General features: G+C 41.4%; 1 protein-coding gene across 42 annotated transcripts in view; it reads left to right on the top strand.

Annotated features, from left to right (window-relative positions):
* The window catches only part of OBSCN (obscurin, cytoskeletal calmodulin and titin-interacting RhoGEF), a 231,601-nt gene that overhangs the window by 23,974 nt on the left and 192,403 nt on the right, over window positions 1-15,224 (top strand). The gene's annotated exons all lie outside the window — the stretch shown is intronic.

Raw genomic sequence — 15,224 nt, 5'->3', positions numbered from 1 at the left:
GCCTTTTTTATGCTTTGGCAGCAGAGTTTATCTTCCCACCTTTGTGGTCCTCCTCCTTGACACCATCTGGTTTTATCTGGACTCTTAATTTTACTCTATTGATGTATATGTCTGCTACAGTCTGGATCATTGTAACTTTGTGGTGAATTTTCAAGTTGGGACATGTGAATCCTTTAAACTTTTTTTTCCCCCAGACAACATTGATTTGGCTATTTGAGGTCTCTTGCATTTGCACATAAATTTTAGGATCATCTTTTTTAAATTTTGCAAAAACAGCAGGTGGTATTTTGATTGGGATTGCACCCAGTGTATAGATCAATTTGGGGAATTGACATCTTAACAGTATTAGTCTCCTAGTCTACAGTATGAAATGACTCTATTTATTTTGGTGTTTTAACTTCCTTTCAATTATGTTATAGTTTTTAGTGTGCAAGAATTGTGCTTATTGTGGTGTTTGTTGCTAAATATTTTATTCTTTTTTATGTTACTGTGAATGGAATTATTTTCTTAATTTCCTTTTAAATTACTCATTCCTAATATGCTGAAGCTGAAACTCCAGTACTTAGGCCACCTCATGTGAAGAGTTGACTCATTGGAAAAGACTCTGATGCTGGGAGGGATTGGGGGCAGGAGGAGAAGGGGACGAGAGAGGATGAGATGGCTGGATGGCATCACCGACTCGATGGACGTGAGTCTGAGTGAACTCCGGGAGTTGGTGATGGACAGGGAGGCCAGGCGTGCTGCGACTCATGGGCTCGCAAAGAGTGGGACACGACTGAGCAGCTGAACTAAACTGAAGACATAGAAATAGGCTTGGTCAAGAAGTAGACTTGATCCATATGTGCTTGGGCAGTAGCCGTTGGCCTGCCTGCAGCCTTTCTGAGTCCGTCTATTTACTGTGCTGGTTCTTTTGTGAATGCCTTAGGATTTTCCATGTGCAGATCATGTCACCTGCAGATAGTTTTACTTCGTTTCCGGTCTGGATGCCTCTCATGTTGCTTTTGATTACTGATTAAATCTCTTTACTTGTTATAGGTCCATTCAGAGCTTTCCTGTTTATGCTTGTGTTAGGTTTGATAGATTATGTGTTTCTGGGAATCTCTCCATTTCATCTAGGTTATCTAGTTGGTATGCAGTAGTTTGTAGTATTCTGTTATAATCCTAACTTTTACAAAGTCTTTATTGAGGTCCCTATTTTCCCCCTGATTTTAATAATTTTAGTCTTCTGGGTTTTTCTTGATCAGCCTAGCTAATGTTTTGTCAATTTTGTCGATCTTTTCAAGAAACCACCTTTTGGTTTTCTCAGTTCTTTCTGTCGCTTTTGTATTCTCTATTTCGTTTATTTGCACTCTATATTGTTTTCATTCTTCTGAGCTTGGGTTTCACGTAATCTTCTTTTTCTTAAGGCATGAAGTTAGATCACTGATTTGTAATTTTTTTTAATAGGCCTATAATGTATAGCTCTGGGTGGTAGGAAGCCCTGCTTTCACTGCGTCTCATAAGTTTCGGGATGCTGTGCTTTCATTTTCATTTATCGCCAAATATTTTCTAATTTTCCTTGCAAATCTCTCTTGAGTGTATTGTTTAACTTTGACATATGATTGTGAATTTTCTAGTTTTCCTTCAATTATTGCTTTTTAGTTTCATTCCATCATAGTCAAAAAGATTCTTGGTATGCTTTCAGTCTTTTAAGATTTACTGAGACGCGTTTTATGGCTTAACGTATATTAGAGTGTTCCATAGGTACTTGAGCAAAATGTGTCTGCTGCTGTTGCTGGGGGGAGTGTCTGCTGTTGTTGGGGGGAGTGTCTGTTGTATTTGTTGGGTGGAGTGTCTGCTGCTGTTGTTGGGGGGAGTGTCTGCTGCTGTTGTTGGTCAGAGTGTCTTCTGTTGTTGATTGGGGGAGTGTTTGCTGTTGTTGTTGGGAGGTGTGTCTCCCGTTGTTGGGTGGAGTGTCTGCTGTTGTTGGGTGGAGTGTCTCCCGTTGTTGGGGGGAGTGTCTGCCGCTGTTGTTGGGGGGAGTGTCTGCTGCTGTTGTTGGGTGGAGTGTCTGCTGTTGTTGGGTGGAGTGTCTCCCGTTGTTGGGGGGAGTGTCTGCTGCTGTTGTTGGGGGGAGTGTCTGCTGTTGTTGTTGGGAGGTGTGTCTCCCGTTGTTGGGGGGAGTGTCTGCTGCTGTTGTTGGGTGGAGTGTCTGCTGTTGTTGTTGGGAGGTGTGTCTCCTGTTGTTGGGTGGAGTGTCTGCTGTTGTTGGGTGGAGTGTCTCCCGTTGTTGGGGGGAGTGTCTGCTGCTGTTGTTGGGGAGAGTGTCTGCTGTTGTTGGGTGGAGTGTCTCCCGTTGTTGGGGGGAGTGTCTGCTGCTGTTGTTGGGTGGAGTGTCTGCTGTTGTTGGGTGGAGTGTCTCCCGTTGTTGGGGGGAGTGTCTGCTGCTGTTGTTGGGGGGAGTGTCTGCTGTTGTTGTTGGGAGGTGTGTCTCCCGTTGTTGGGTGGAGTGTCTGCTGTTGTTGGGTGGAGTGTCTCCCGTTGTTGGGGGGAGTGTCTGCTGCTGTTGTTGGGGGGAGTGTCTGCTGTTGTTGTTGGGAGGTGTGTCTCCCGTTGTTGGGGGGAGTGTCTGCTGTTGTTGGGTGGTGTGTCTCCCGTTGTCGGGTGGAGTGTCTGCTGCTGTTGTTGGGGGGAGTATCTGTTGTATTTGTTGGGGGGAGTGTCTGCTCCTGTTGTCGGGTTGAGTGTCTGCTGTTGTTGGTCAGAGTGTCTTCTGTTGTTGATTGGGGGAGTGTAAGTGTCTGCTGCTGTTGGGGGGAGTGTCTGCTGTTGTTGGTCAGAGTGTCTTCTGTTGTTGATTGGGTGGAGTGTCTCCTGTTGTTGTTGGGGGGAGTGTCTGCTGCTGTTGTTGAGTGGAGTGTCTGCTGCTGTTGTCGGGTTGAGTGTCTGCTGTTGTTGGGCGGAGTGTCTGCTGTTGTTGGTCAGAGTGTCTTCTGTTGTTGATTGGGGGAGTGTCTGCTCTAATTCTGTTAGGCCCGGTTTCTTGTGTTGTGTTGTTCATGTTGGATTTCTTTGTTGATCTGTTATTCTGTCCCTTATTCCGAGTAGGGTACTGAAGCCTTCAGCGGTTCTTGGAGAGCTGGTTATGTCTTAGTCTCCTAGCTTTCGTTCCATGTGTTTCGGAGCTCTCCTGCTGCGCTGTGCTCAGTTGAGCTCATGTTTATGGCTGTGTTATCTTCTTAGTTAAGACTCTTTCAATCAGCATGTAACATCGTTAATCTATGTGCTGTGCTGTGAGTAGTTGGTCTTGTCAAACTCTTTGTGACTTCGTGGATTGTAGCCCGCCAGGCTCCTCTGTCTGCGGGATTCTCCAGGCAAGAGTCCTGGGGATCGTCCCACCCCAGAGATTGAACACAGGTCTCCGTCATTGCAGGCGGATTCTCTACCTTCGGAGCTACCAGGGAAGCCCAGTCTAAAATTATATATATTATAATATAATGTCTTGTAATGTCTTTTCTTTTTTTTTTTTTTACTTAAGTATAGCCACCTCAGGTCTCTATTGATTGCTATTTGCATGGAGTATCTTTTCACTTTCAACCCATTTGTATGTCTGGGCATAAAGTGACTCTCTTACAGACAGCACTTAAACAAATTCATTTTGTGTTGTTACTTCTTAAAAAGAAAGGCTTACTTCTGCTATTCTGTTCTCGGTTTCTTGTCATATCTTTCTGCTGTTGCTTTCCGCATTACTGTCATTAATGACTAACTGATTTTTTTCTAGTGTGCCATTGTGTTACTGTTTCATTTCTTTATTCATATATACATTCATTTTTTCTTAAGTGATTACCCTGGGGATTTGTCATTAGCATACAGCTTTATAATAATCAACTTTGAAATTATATGCTTTTCGTTTCAATAAAAACTCTGCATATTTACAACTTGTGCCCCAAGCTGAATGTTCTCATTGTTACAAGTTGTCTTTATACATAGTGTATCCATTAACTTTGTAGTTTTATAATTATTGTGTATACCCTTTTAAAAGTCATATAAAAAACAAGATGAATTACAGAATAAAAATGCTCCTGGCTTTTATATTTACTTGTGTAGCTACATTTACTGTAATTCTTTGATTTCATACAGTTTCAAGTTCCTGTCTTGTATCTTCATTTTGAGCTGAAAGATTACTTTAGAATTTTTTGTAGGACGGGGGCCGGCAAAGCGATCCTTAGGTTTTGTTAATCTGGGGCTGTACTATGTCCTCTCTCACGTTTGAAGGACAGCCTTGGCAAATCTAAAACCATTGGTTGATGTTTTTTTCTTTGAACAGTTTAAATACACCATCCCACAGTCTGCTGGCCTCTGTGGTTTCCGAGGAGAAATCAGCTATTTGTCCCATTGAGGAGCTCTTGGTGTGGCAGGTCACTTCTGGCTGCTTTTCTGACTTTTGACAATTTGACATACACTGTCTGAGTGTGACTCGCTTTCAGTTTGTCTTCGTGGGGTTTGTTGAGCCTCTTAGGTGAAGAGATTCACGTTCTTTATCAGTTTTGGAAGTTTCTGACCAGTTCTTCATATAACCTCTTTGCCCCTTTCTCCCCTCCTGTGGACTCCCATCTTGCATGTATCGGTACAATCCGTGTTGTCCTATAGCTGTCTGAGGCTCTGTCCGTTTTCTCCATGGTTTTTTCTTTCTGATCCTCAGACTGGCTAATTTCAAGAGACCTGTCTTTAACTTGAATGATTCTTTCTTTTGCCTGCTTAAATTGGCTGTTGACTGCCTCATTAGTGAAGGTTTCATTTCAATTATTATACTTTTTAAATTTAGGATTTCTATTTTAAAATATATCTCTTAATGAATATTATTTATCTGGTGAGACATTGTCCTCATGTCTTCCTTGATTTCATTGTAAATTGTTCCCTTTAGGTTTTTAAAAGCATACTTAAAATAGCTGATGTCAAGACTTTTTCTCATAAGTCCAATATCTGGATTTTCTCAAGCGCAGTTTCTGTTGACTGTGTCTTTGCCTGTGTGTGGGCCATGCTTTCCTGTTTCTTAGCATGTTATGTAATTCTTTGTGGATAACTGGAATATTACGTGATAATATGTGGCAACTCTGGAGTTCAGATTCTCCCATCCTGCCTGGTGTTTCTTGGTATCGCTGTTTGCTTTTGCTGCTGTTGTTTGGATGTTCAGTGACTTTCCTGAATGAATTCTGTGAAGTCTGTGTGTGTGTGTGTGTGTGTGTGTGTGTGTGTGTGTGTGTGTGTGTGTGTAAGATACTGAAGTCTCTCTTCAGTTAGCTTGTTGGCCAGCTAATGATTTCACAGTGATTTCCTCCGATGTCTGTAACCTGTACGTCTCCCAGTTTTTGCCAGGGGACTTTGTGTGGGTGTTGTTGCCTGCATGTAACTCAAAGCCATATCCACCTCTGCCTTTACTTCAGGCTTCCATGAGGCAGATGTGTGAGTTTAGGACCTTCTCAGGGGTCTTCTGAGTATCATGGATGGATGGCCTTCTAGATGCCCAGGAAGAGGTCAGAGCTTTCCAAAGCCATCTACTAACATCTCATAATCCAGCTTTTCCTTTTAAGCCCATTGATTAGCCTGTTGTCTGCCAGTTGTTATCCACAAACCCAGACAGCCGTGTTCAGTAACTGCCTGTGATCATTTTTTAACAAATACCCCTGGGGAAAAGCTGTTTTTACTTGGTGAGCTTCTGTTCAGGCTTGGATAATGAATAAATAAAGACAGCCTTGTTTGTGGGGTTTTGCAAGGAACCACTGCTGCTGCTGCTAAGTCACTTCAGTCATGTCCGACTCTGTGCGACCCCATAGACAGCAGCCCACCAGGCTCCCCCGTCCCTGGGATTCTCCAGGCAAGAACACTGGAGTGGGTTTCCATTTCCTTCTCCAATGCGTGAAAAGGAAAAGAGAAGGGGAGTTGCTCAGTCGTGTCCGACTCTTCCTGATCCCATGGACTGCAGCCTACCAGGCTCCTCTGCCCATGGGATTTCCCAGGCAAGAGTGCTGGAGTGGGGTGCCATTGCCTTCTCTGGCAAGGAACCACTAGTCAGCTTAAATAATGACTATTCTCTGGGAATGGAACTTTGAAAGAGCCCTCATTTCATTCTTTACCTACCAGGAGGCTTCCAATTGCTGGTTTTCATTGTGATAGTGGACTGTTGGTTTTCAAGGCTACGTCAGAACCAGGGAGAAGGGTATGAGGATTGGGCAAGTGAAAATACCACGTTTTGCTGTTCTTACCAAGATGTGGTTGTTTTTCTTGACTGTATGCTCCTCAGATTGCTAAGACGCCTTTGGTTAATTTCCAGAGCTTTGAGAAAGTTGATTACAACAATTTTTGCAGATGTCTTAATTGATTTCATGGAAGAGAGTTTTTTTTAAAAGTTATTATTTTGCCATCTTGCTAACGTGTCTTAGGATGACTTTAAAATATTGAACGCAGCCTTGCATTTCTTGGATTATGCCCATTTGGTTGTTTGTGGGGTCGTGTTCTTTTTGTGTGTTACTGGATTCAGTTTGAAAATGTTTGATTGAGTACTTTTGTATTTATGTGCGTGAGGAATTTCGGTTTGTAGCTTTCTTACACTGTCTTTGTCTGGCTTTGGTATCAGGATAATGCTGGAATCACAAAGTGTGTTGAAGAGTATTCTCTTTGCTTCTGTTTTCTGAAAGAGATTGTGTAGAATCTATGCTGTTCTGTTCCCTCTTTAATTTCTGTTTTGGTTATTTCACTGGGTGAACCAGTGAAGTCATCCTGGCCCAGAGATTTCTGTTTTGGAGGTCTGAATAATAAAAACATTTTATCTATACTTATGAAAGTATATAGTTTATCTGTTTCCTCTTGGCAAGTTTTTGTTTTTTTGTTTTTTTTTAGTTTTTGGATTTTAAGAAGTTGATTACTTCATCAGACTTGTTTATTTCATGCTCATAGCGTTGTTTGCAGTCTTCCTCTGTTCATTTTTAATATCTGCAGTGTGATATTAAAATAGTGATATTTCTTCTTTCATTCCTGGTATTGTCAGTTTATATCGTCTTTCTTTTTCTTGTTAAAGGTTTATCAACTGTATTGATCTTTTCAAAGAACCAGATGTAGGTTTCATTGATTTTCTTTTTAATTTCATTGATTTAAGTTATCTTTATTATTTCCTTCTGTCTAATCTTTTCTTTGTTGAATTTCTTAAGGTATAAACTTAGATTTCTGATGGAAATCTTTCTTTTATAAAATAAATGTTTAATACTTTAAATTTCCTTAAGTGCTGCCTTAACTTTATTCTTCAAATTTTGATATGCTGTATTCTCATTGTTAGTCAGCCTAAAATATTTACTAATTTTGCTTGAAAAAAATTCAACTGCTGTATTATTCAGAGGTGTGTTGTTTAATTTCCAAGTGCTTAGAGATTTAGCTGTTACCTCTCTGTTGTTGATTCCTAGTCCATACTAGCACATACTTTATGTTTTTTAGATTTTAGAAGTGTTTAGCGCTTTCTTAGTAAACCACAGTATGGTAGATGTTGGTGACTGTTCCATGTATACTTGAAAGGGATGCCTAGTTTGCCCTTGGGTGGAGTGTCTTACACGTGTCCGATTGTGCTGGTTACTGGTTCGGCGTCTAATGGTGTTCTGTCTGTGAGTTCTACCAGGTATTGCGTGAAGAGTGCTGACGTCTCCAGCTGTAACTGGCATTTCTGGCTTTACCCTCAGTTCTGGCAGACTTTGTCTCATGTAGTTTGAAGCTCTGCTATTTGGTGCTCACTCATCTAGAATCGTTATGTCTTCTTTTTATGTTGACTGGTTTATCTTTAGGTAATACTCCTCTTTATTGCTGGTAACTTTTTTGGCTCAAAAGTCTATTCTATTTGGTATTAATGTAGATACGCAAGATTTGTCTCGATTATTGTTTGCATTGTATATATTGTTTCATTCTTTTATCTATACATATTTGATGTGAGTTTCTTGCAGACAGCATAATGTTGGGTCATTTTTACACATCCCGACAATCTCTTATAATAGGTGTGTTTAGACTAGACTTGTTGTTAATGTGGTAATTATTTGAATTCTGGTCTACTGCCTTAATATTTATTTTTGTTTTTTTCTCTCTTTACCTTTCCTATCTTTTGGGGTTATTTATGATGTTTTTAGTATTGCATTTTAATTTGTCTGTTGTGACACAGTAGTTACCCTAGGGATTGCAATAAACATACTCCTCACCACCTGCTTAGAATCCAGAATTTTACTACTTCAGCTGACTTGTAGAACTTATATGTAAGTACTTTTGTTGTCTCTTCTTGACGTTACCAGTTGTCTTATGCATCATCTCTGTGTGCATCGTAAACTTATCCAGTGTGTGATGATCTTTGGCTTTAACCATCGAACATTTTAAAGAATTCAAGAGGAGAGGTACAGTGTATTTTATTTATCCAGTGTATTAGTCAGCTCAGGTTTTTATAGCAAAATACCACAGATTGTATGGCCTCAACAACAAACCTTTATTTTTCCTTGCAGTTCTGGAGGTTGGAAGTCCAATATCAAGGTGCCGTCATAATCAGTTTCTTGTGAGAGCTCTCTTCCTGTATCTTCACATGGCCTTTTCTTGTGGACAAAATGTAGCAAAGTTCAGTTCAGTGCAGTTCAGTCGCTCAGTCGTGTCTGACTCTTTGCAACCCCATGAATCGCAGCACGCCAGGCCTCCCTGTCCATCACCAACTCCCGGAGTTCACTCAGATTCACGTCCATCGAGTCCGTGATGCCATCCAGCCATCTCATCCTCGGTTGTCCCCTTCTTCTCCTGCCCCCAATCCCTCCCAGCATCAGAGTCTTTTCCAATGAGTCAACTGTTCGCATGAGGTGTTAGGTTAAGTTAATATCTGAACTGGCAGGGGGAAAAAAGGGAAATTTCTAGGTTGGAAGCGAAGTGGAATGAAAGACGAAAGCAGTCAGTGATGAGCTGGTGCACTGATGTTGTTGTGGTGTTTTGGTTTCAGGGATCTGGGTCTGACTTGCAAATAGGCAGTAGGAACTTTGGCTCAAGAGAGTTAGAGGACTGGAACTGAGACAACTGGACAAATCTGAGAACCTTACGGAACCACGTGTTTAAGGAAAAGTTGGACCGGAAGAGTAAACTACCCATAGCCCAGGGAGGTGTCAAAGTATTTTTCTATTTTCCTTGGCTTGGGTGTGAAAAGAAATGGATTGGAATGTGAATGTATCATATATGGGACCCCAGAATAAGAAGTTAAGCTAAAAATGAAACTCTAGGCCGGTGATACTCCTGGAATACCTGACGGGAGTAAATGGAAAGCATTCAGGAAGGATACCCCTCCACTACCAGGTCATACTTAATGAATCCCTGGGGAATTCCTTGGGGGCTCAGTGGTTGGGACTCCCCACTTTCACTTTTAAGAGCCTGAGTTCAATCCCTGATTAGGGAATTAAAATCCCATAAGCTGCGTGGCATGGCCAAATAAATAAAAGTCTTTAAAAAAGAATCCCTGATAAATATGCTCTCACAATAAAAATCTAAGTATCAGAGGAATTATCCAATATAAATGAGAGTTGGAACTTACAAACATAAGCAAGATTAGACCACCCAGGAACTTCAGATGATAGAACAGCAGTCTGAAAGAGAATATAAATCTATTTAAAATGATTAAAAAGATGTATGGAGGACTTGAAAACGTAAGAAAAAGTGTAATGCTACGGAAAAGGCAGATTTAAAGGAACAAGGGACATTTCTTGGAAAGGAAACGTAAAATTTATAATGAACAATTTATAAGAGGAACAAACAGCAAATTAAACATGGTTGAACATAAAATTACTGAATTAGAAGATATATCTGAGAAAGTTAGAATGAATCACAAAGAAGTAATAACAGTTAACAATACAACAGAGATGAGAAGCAGGCCACATGTATGTCTAAAAAGACTTCTAGGAGAGACTGGAAATAATGAGGAAGACGAAATAATGAAGGAAATAATTGGAGACATTTTAGAAATGATGAAAGACCTAAATCCTAAACTGTAAGGTTTGTAAGTAATCATGGAAATTGTAAAAACAGTCTCAGCCAGACACATGATAGTGAACTGCAGAAGGTCAAAAACCAAGAGGAGATCTTCAGTTCAGTTCAGCTCAGCTCAGCCGCTCAGTCGTGTCCGACTCTCTACGACCCCATGAGTCGCAGCACGCCAGGCCTCCCTGTCCATCACCATCTCCCGGAGTTCACTCAGACTCACGTCCATCGAGTCAGTGATGCCATCCAACCATCTCATCCTCTGTCGTCCCCTTCTCCTCCTGCCTTCAATCTTTCCCAGCATCAGGGTCTTTTCCAATGAGTCAACTCTTCGCATCAGGTGGCCAAAGTATTGGAGTTTCAGCTTCAACATCAGTCCTTTCAATGAACACCCAGGACTGATCTCCTTTAGGATGGACTGGTTGGATCTCCTTGTAGTCCAAGGGACTCTCAAGAGTCTTCTCCAACACCACAGTTCAAAAGCACCAGTTTTTCAGCACTCAGCTTTCTTTATAGTCCAACTCTTACATCCATACATGACCGCTGGAAAAACCACAGCCTTGACTAGACAGACCTTTGTTGGCAAAGTAATGTCTCTGCTTTTCAATATGCTGTCTAGGTTGGTCATAACTTTCCTTCTAAGGAGTAAGCGTCTTTTAATTTCCTGGCTGCAATCACCATCTGCAGTGATTTTGGAGCCCCCAAAAATAAAGTCTGACACTGTTTCCACTGTTTCCCCATTTATTTCCAAAGAGAAAAAAGATTAATGGGATGATATTTATTCTTCTTTAGGTTTATCAGCAGCAATGAAGAGCACAGAGTAAGTGGAGAGAATTTACGATTCACAAACTCTCACTGAAAGAATTACCAATGAATTTATTTTATAAAGAAGAAAATCAAATCTGGAGTAATAGAATGGGTTCTAGAGTAATGTGATATGAAGCAAATACAATAAGTTAATTAAAAAAGAACATCTGATTACAAGGCCAAGGTTTTGATTACACGATCTGATTACACCAATGGTGGTTGGCCTGCTAGAAGTGGTAGACTGTATTAGCATATTGATGTTCCTGTGACAGGAGAATCGGCTGTGTTTGGTAACATGGTATAAGCAACTCTCCCTGAGAATACCAGTTCTCTGATGTGCCAGCCTCAAATTATGCCTCCCTTTGTTAGAGTAATTATGAGATCACAGGTGATGAGTAAACCTGGGTTGTAGCATATATCAACCTGAACACGATTGAACTGGGAGCGTTCAGATTCCAAGAACTATCCTGTTCCCTGCTTTGTGCATCTTCTCCCTGTGAAGTTCCCTGCCTTGAGAAAGCTAGGAATAGGGCCAGCTTGGGGCCGAGGCCTTCTAGTTTTGAGTTCCAGAAGGCGAGCCCTCATCCAGTTCTAGAAATTTGATTGTCTCTGACCGCTTGTTCCTCCCTGTCCTCAGAGCCCACATTGATGTTTTCCAGGGTGTACCCAGCATGCGGGGAAGTGCAGGCTGAGGTGGTGGGCCAGAGCCACGCTAAGCTGTAAGGTAGCCCAGACAGAGGTTACATGATTCAAAGAGGGCAGAAGCTTGGAAGTGTATGTGGAGGCCAAGGTCTGCATCTGGAGCCTGGTGGTGCAGCAGGTGGGCAAGGCAGAGCCTGGGGACTCTGGTTGAAAAGTTGAGACCTGGAAGGTTTCCTTCCAGCTCAGTGTCGCAGGTGGGTTCCTTGAAGCTTCTTAATGTTCCTCAAGTTAACTATTAGGGAGTGAGGAGTGTGTGATCATGCCGCCTAGAAGCCCGTTTCCTCGCAAAACTGACGACATAGCAGCTAACACGTATTAATCATACACCTAGGGCCAGATTCTATGAGTGCTTCTTGTCTCTTTACTTGTCTAAGTTTCACACCCGCTTCAGGAAGAGGAATTCCCATTTTAAGATAAGGCACAAAAAAGAAACTCCGTAACTTGCCAAAGTTCGTATAGCCAGAGAAATACAGAGCCAGAGTCTAGCCCAATATTCTGAGGGTTATTTTCTCTCAGTATCAAATTACAGTTTAACAATCCACCCTCCAAACTGTATTAAATTTTTTTTTTTAAGAGACTATTCCACCACCTTCCAGATTCCATGTATTTTTTGGAATATCAACTGTCTGATTTATCTTCCCTCAAGGTCCCATCTTTCTTTCCCTGTTGTTTTTAAGATACTGTTTTTGACTTTCAGCAGTTTATATTGATGCACTTAGGTATGGTTTTCTTTGTATGCATCTGGGTTAGAATTCCAGAGCATTTTGAGTGCAGATTTTTGTCTTTGCTCAGTCATGGAGTAAGTTTTCTCCTGTGTCTCTCACGTATCTTTCTCTCTACCTCAGTTCTTTTTTTCTCTCTTCTCTCTACCTCAGTTCTTTTTCTCTGTCTACTTTAGCTGAGGTGTTTTCTTTAGCTCTGTCCTCCAGTTCGCTAGTTTTCTATTCCTTTGTATCTGATCTGTTGTCAAATCCACTTATAGTGTGTTTACTTTCAGTTCTGTTTTCCCATTTTATAATTTATGTTTGTTTAATTTCTTACAGAATCTATAGATTCTTAGAGTTGGTAGTAAAATTTTTATATTTGACCTATTTTCTTTTCTTTCATATTAAAGAAATATTATCACGCTTATATATCAGCTCCCCAGGTGCAGGAGACACAACAGACATGGGTTCAGTCCCTGGGTTGGGAAGAGCCCCTGGAGGAGGAAATGGCAACCTACTCCAGTGTTATTGCCTGGGAAATCCTATGGATAGAGGAGCCTGGTGGGCTACAGGTCATGGAGTCGCTAAGAGTCAGACACAACTTAGCAACTGCGCACATGGTTAACTCCTGGTCTGATAACCATAAAACTGATCATCTAATATTGCCTTTTTAAAAAATTCCTATTTACTCCTGTCCTTGGCAAGCCAGTGAATTTTCAGTTGATGGTCAGATATTGGTTTTTTTTTTTTTTTTTTTTTGAACATGGATGATGTTATCTTACTTTAGAAAGAGGATCAGTATTTCTTTTGCTAGGGATAAAGGAAACAACTAAGAATTTTAGCCTGTCCCGGTACTGCACTGAGTCAAGGCTGCATTGCAGTTTTGATCAGGGTTGTTTGTCTCTGGTTGGCTTCTAGTCCGGGGCATCCTCCAAGGATTCCTGCAGAGACTTGGGCAGGGGTGAGAGTCTCTTTCCAAGCAGAGACTCAACCCTATCTTTGTCTCTCTGTTAATGCAAGGTGCTAAAATGTCTGCTCTACTTTTCAGAGATCTTCTGCTTAGCTTCATAGTCCCCTGGGTCATGCAGCTGGGGAAATCATCAAACATCTTGGGGGAAATGTAACTGAGTGTGGGGCTCAATTCCTCAAAGTCTCTTTTCCCTGGAGGCTTGCCTCCTCAATCTCTAACTTCGTCTCTCTATTCACACAAGGTGTCCACAGCATGGACAGTATTCTTGTTTCATAGTAGCAACCCTATACCTTATATTGTCATGCCATACCAAGGAGCAGCAATGTCCACAGGAGAAAATCGGATGCCCAGTGTGGTTCTAAAAGTACAATTCCCCTTTACCTTCCTCACTCATTCCATATCTTTCCCTTTAGGAGCGCCTTGGCTGTAGGTCTCATCTCTATTATAGTGACCCGCTCAGCTTTCTTCAGGGCTACCTCCCTTCTATCATTTAGCCTTCACCTAAACATCACTCCTTAGCAAGGTTTGCTCGGACCGCCATATCTAAGCCACCAATCAGTCCCTTTTCTCTAGCATATCACTTACTTCCTCACAGCACTCAACTTAGCATTACATCATTGTCAGGCTTATATGTTTGCTTATCTTTCCTCAATAGAAGGTAGGATCTATAAGCACAGAGACTGTGTTGTACACATTTCCAGCTGTGGTGTAGCATTCCAAGCTACCACCGTAGTGCCTGCAGATAATAGACCCTTCATTGACATTAGTTTCGTCAGTGATTCAGTGAATAAGTGAATGACTGCATCTGTAACATGGAATCTCTGAGATCATCTCTGTATTTACTTAAATTTGATGGCGTATGCACAGTTATTATAATCGGTGATATAAGCTGTTGGTAAGGATGTGGAGAACTGGAAATCCACACACTTATGTTGGCAGCATAAGTTGGTAAAACAGTTTTGGTAAACTGGAAATATCTGCGAAAGCCAAAAGCAGATGCTTCTGTGTCCCAGCCGTTGTAGTGCTCTAAAAGATACGTGAAAGAATGTTCATAGCAACTTCACACATCACATCGCCACATTGGAAGCAACCCAAATGAACCATAAGAGAAAAGAGGAGAAAATAAATCGTGGTGCTTGCTCAAACGACAGATCCTATCCATCGGTATGAAAGAACAGGCTGCTGCCTCATGCATAGCACAGATAGATCTTACAAGCATTATGTTGAGTGGAAGAAAACAGACCCAAAGAACATATGATGTTTAATTCCATTCATGTGAAGTCAAAGAACAGGTAAAAGTTGTTGATGGTGATAAAGGTCAAAAGGTGACTTTGGGGGCGTGGTCAGTAGTGAATGGGGAGCTGGAAATGTTGTCTGTTGATGGAAGAAGCACAAGCGGGAATCAAGATTGCCGGGAGAAATATCAATAACCTCAGATGTGCAGATGACACTACCTTTATGGCAGAAAGTGAAGAGGAACTAAAAAGCCTCTTGATGAAAGTGAAAGAGGAGAGTGAAAAAGTTGGCTTAAACCTCAACATTCAGAAAACTAAGATCATGGCATCTGATATAAAGGTCTGGCATCTGGTCCCATCACTTCATGGGAAATAGATGGGAAACAGTGTCAGACTTTATTTTTGGGGGCTCCAAAATCACTGCACATGGTGATTGCAGCCATGAAATTAAAAGACACTTACTCCTTGGGAGGAAAGTTATGACCAACCTAGATAGCATATTCAAAAGCAGAGACATTACTTTGCCAACAAAGGTCTGTCTAGTCAAAGCTATGGTTTTTCCAGTGGTCATGTTTGGATGTGAGAGTTGGACTGTGAAGAAAGCTGAGCGCTGAAGAATTGATGCTTTTTCACTGTGGTGTTGGAGAAGACTCTTGAGAGTCCCTTGGACTGCAAAGAGATCCAATCAGTCCATCCTAAAGGAGATCAGTCCTGGGTGTTCATTGGAAGGACTGATGTTGAAGCTGAAACTCCAATACTTTGGTCACCTGATGCGAAGAGTTGACTCATTGGAATAGA

Source organism: Ovis aries, chromosome 5 (assembly GCF_016772045.2).
Source record: "Ovis aries strain OAR_USU_Benz2616 breed Rambouillet chromosome 5, ARS-UI_Ramb_v3.0, whole genome shotgun sequence".
Lineage (NCBI taxonomy): Eukaryota > Metazoa > Chordata > Mammalia > Artiodactyla > Bovidae > Ovis > Ovis aries.
This window is presented reverse-complemented; position numbering and strand designations above follow the sequence as displayed.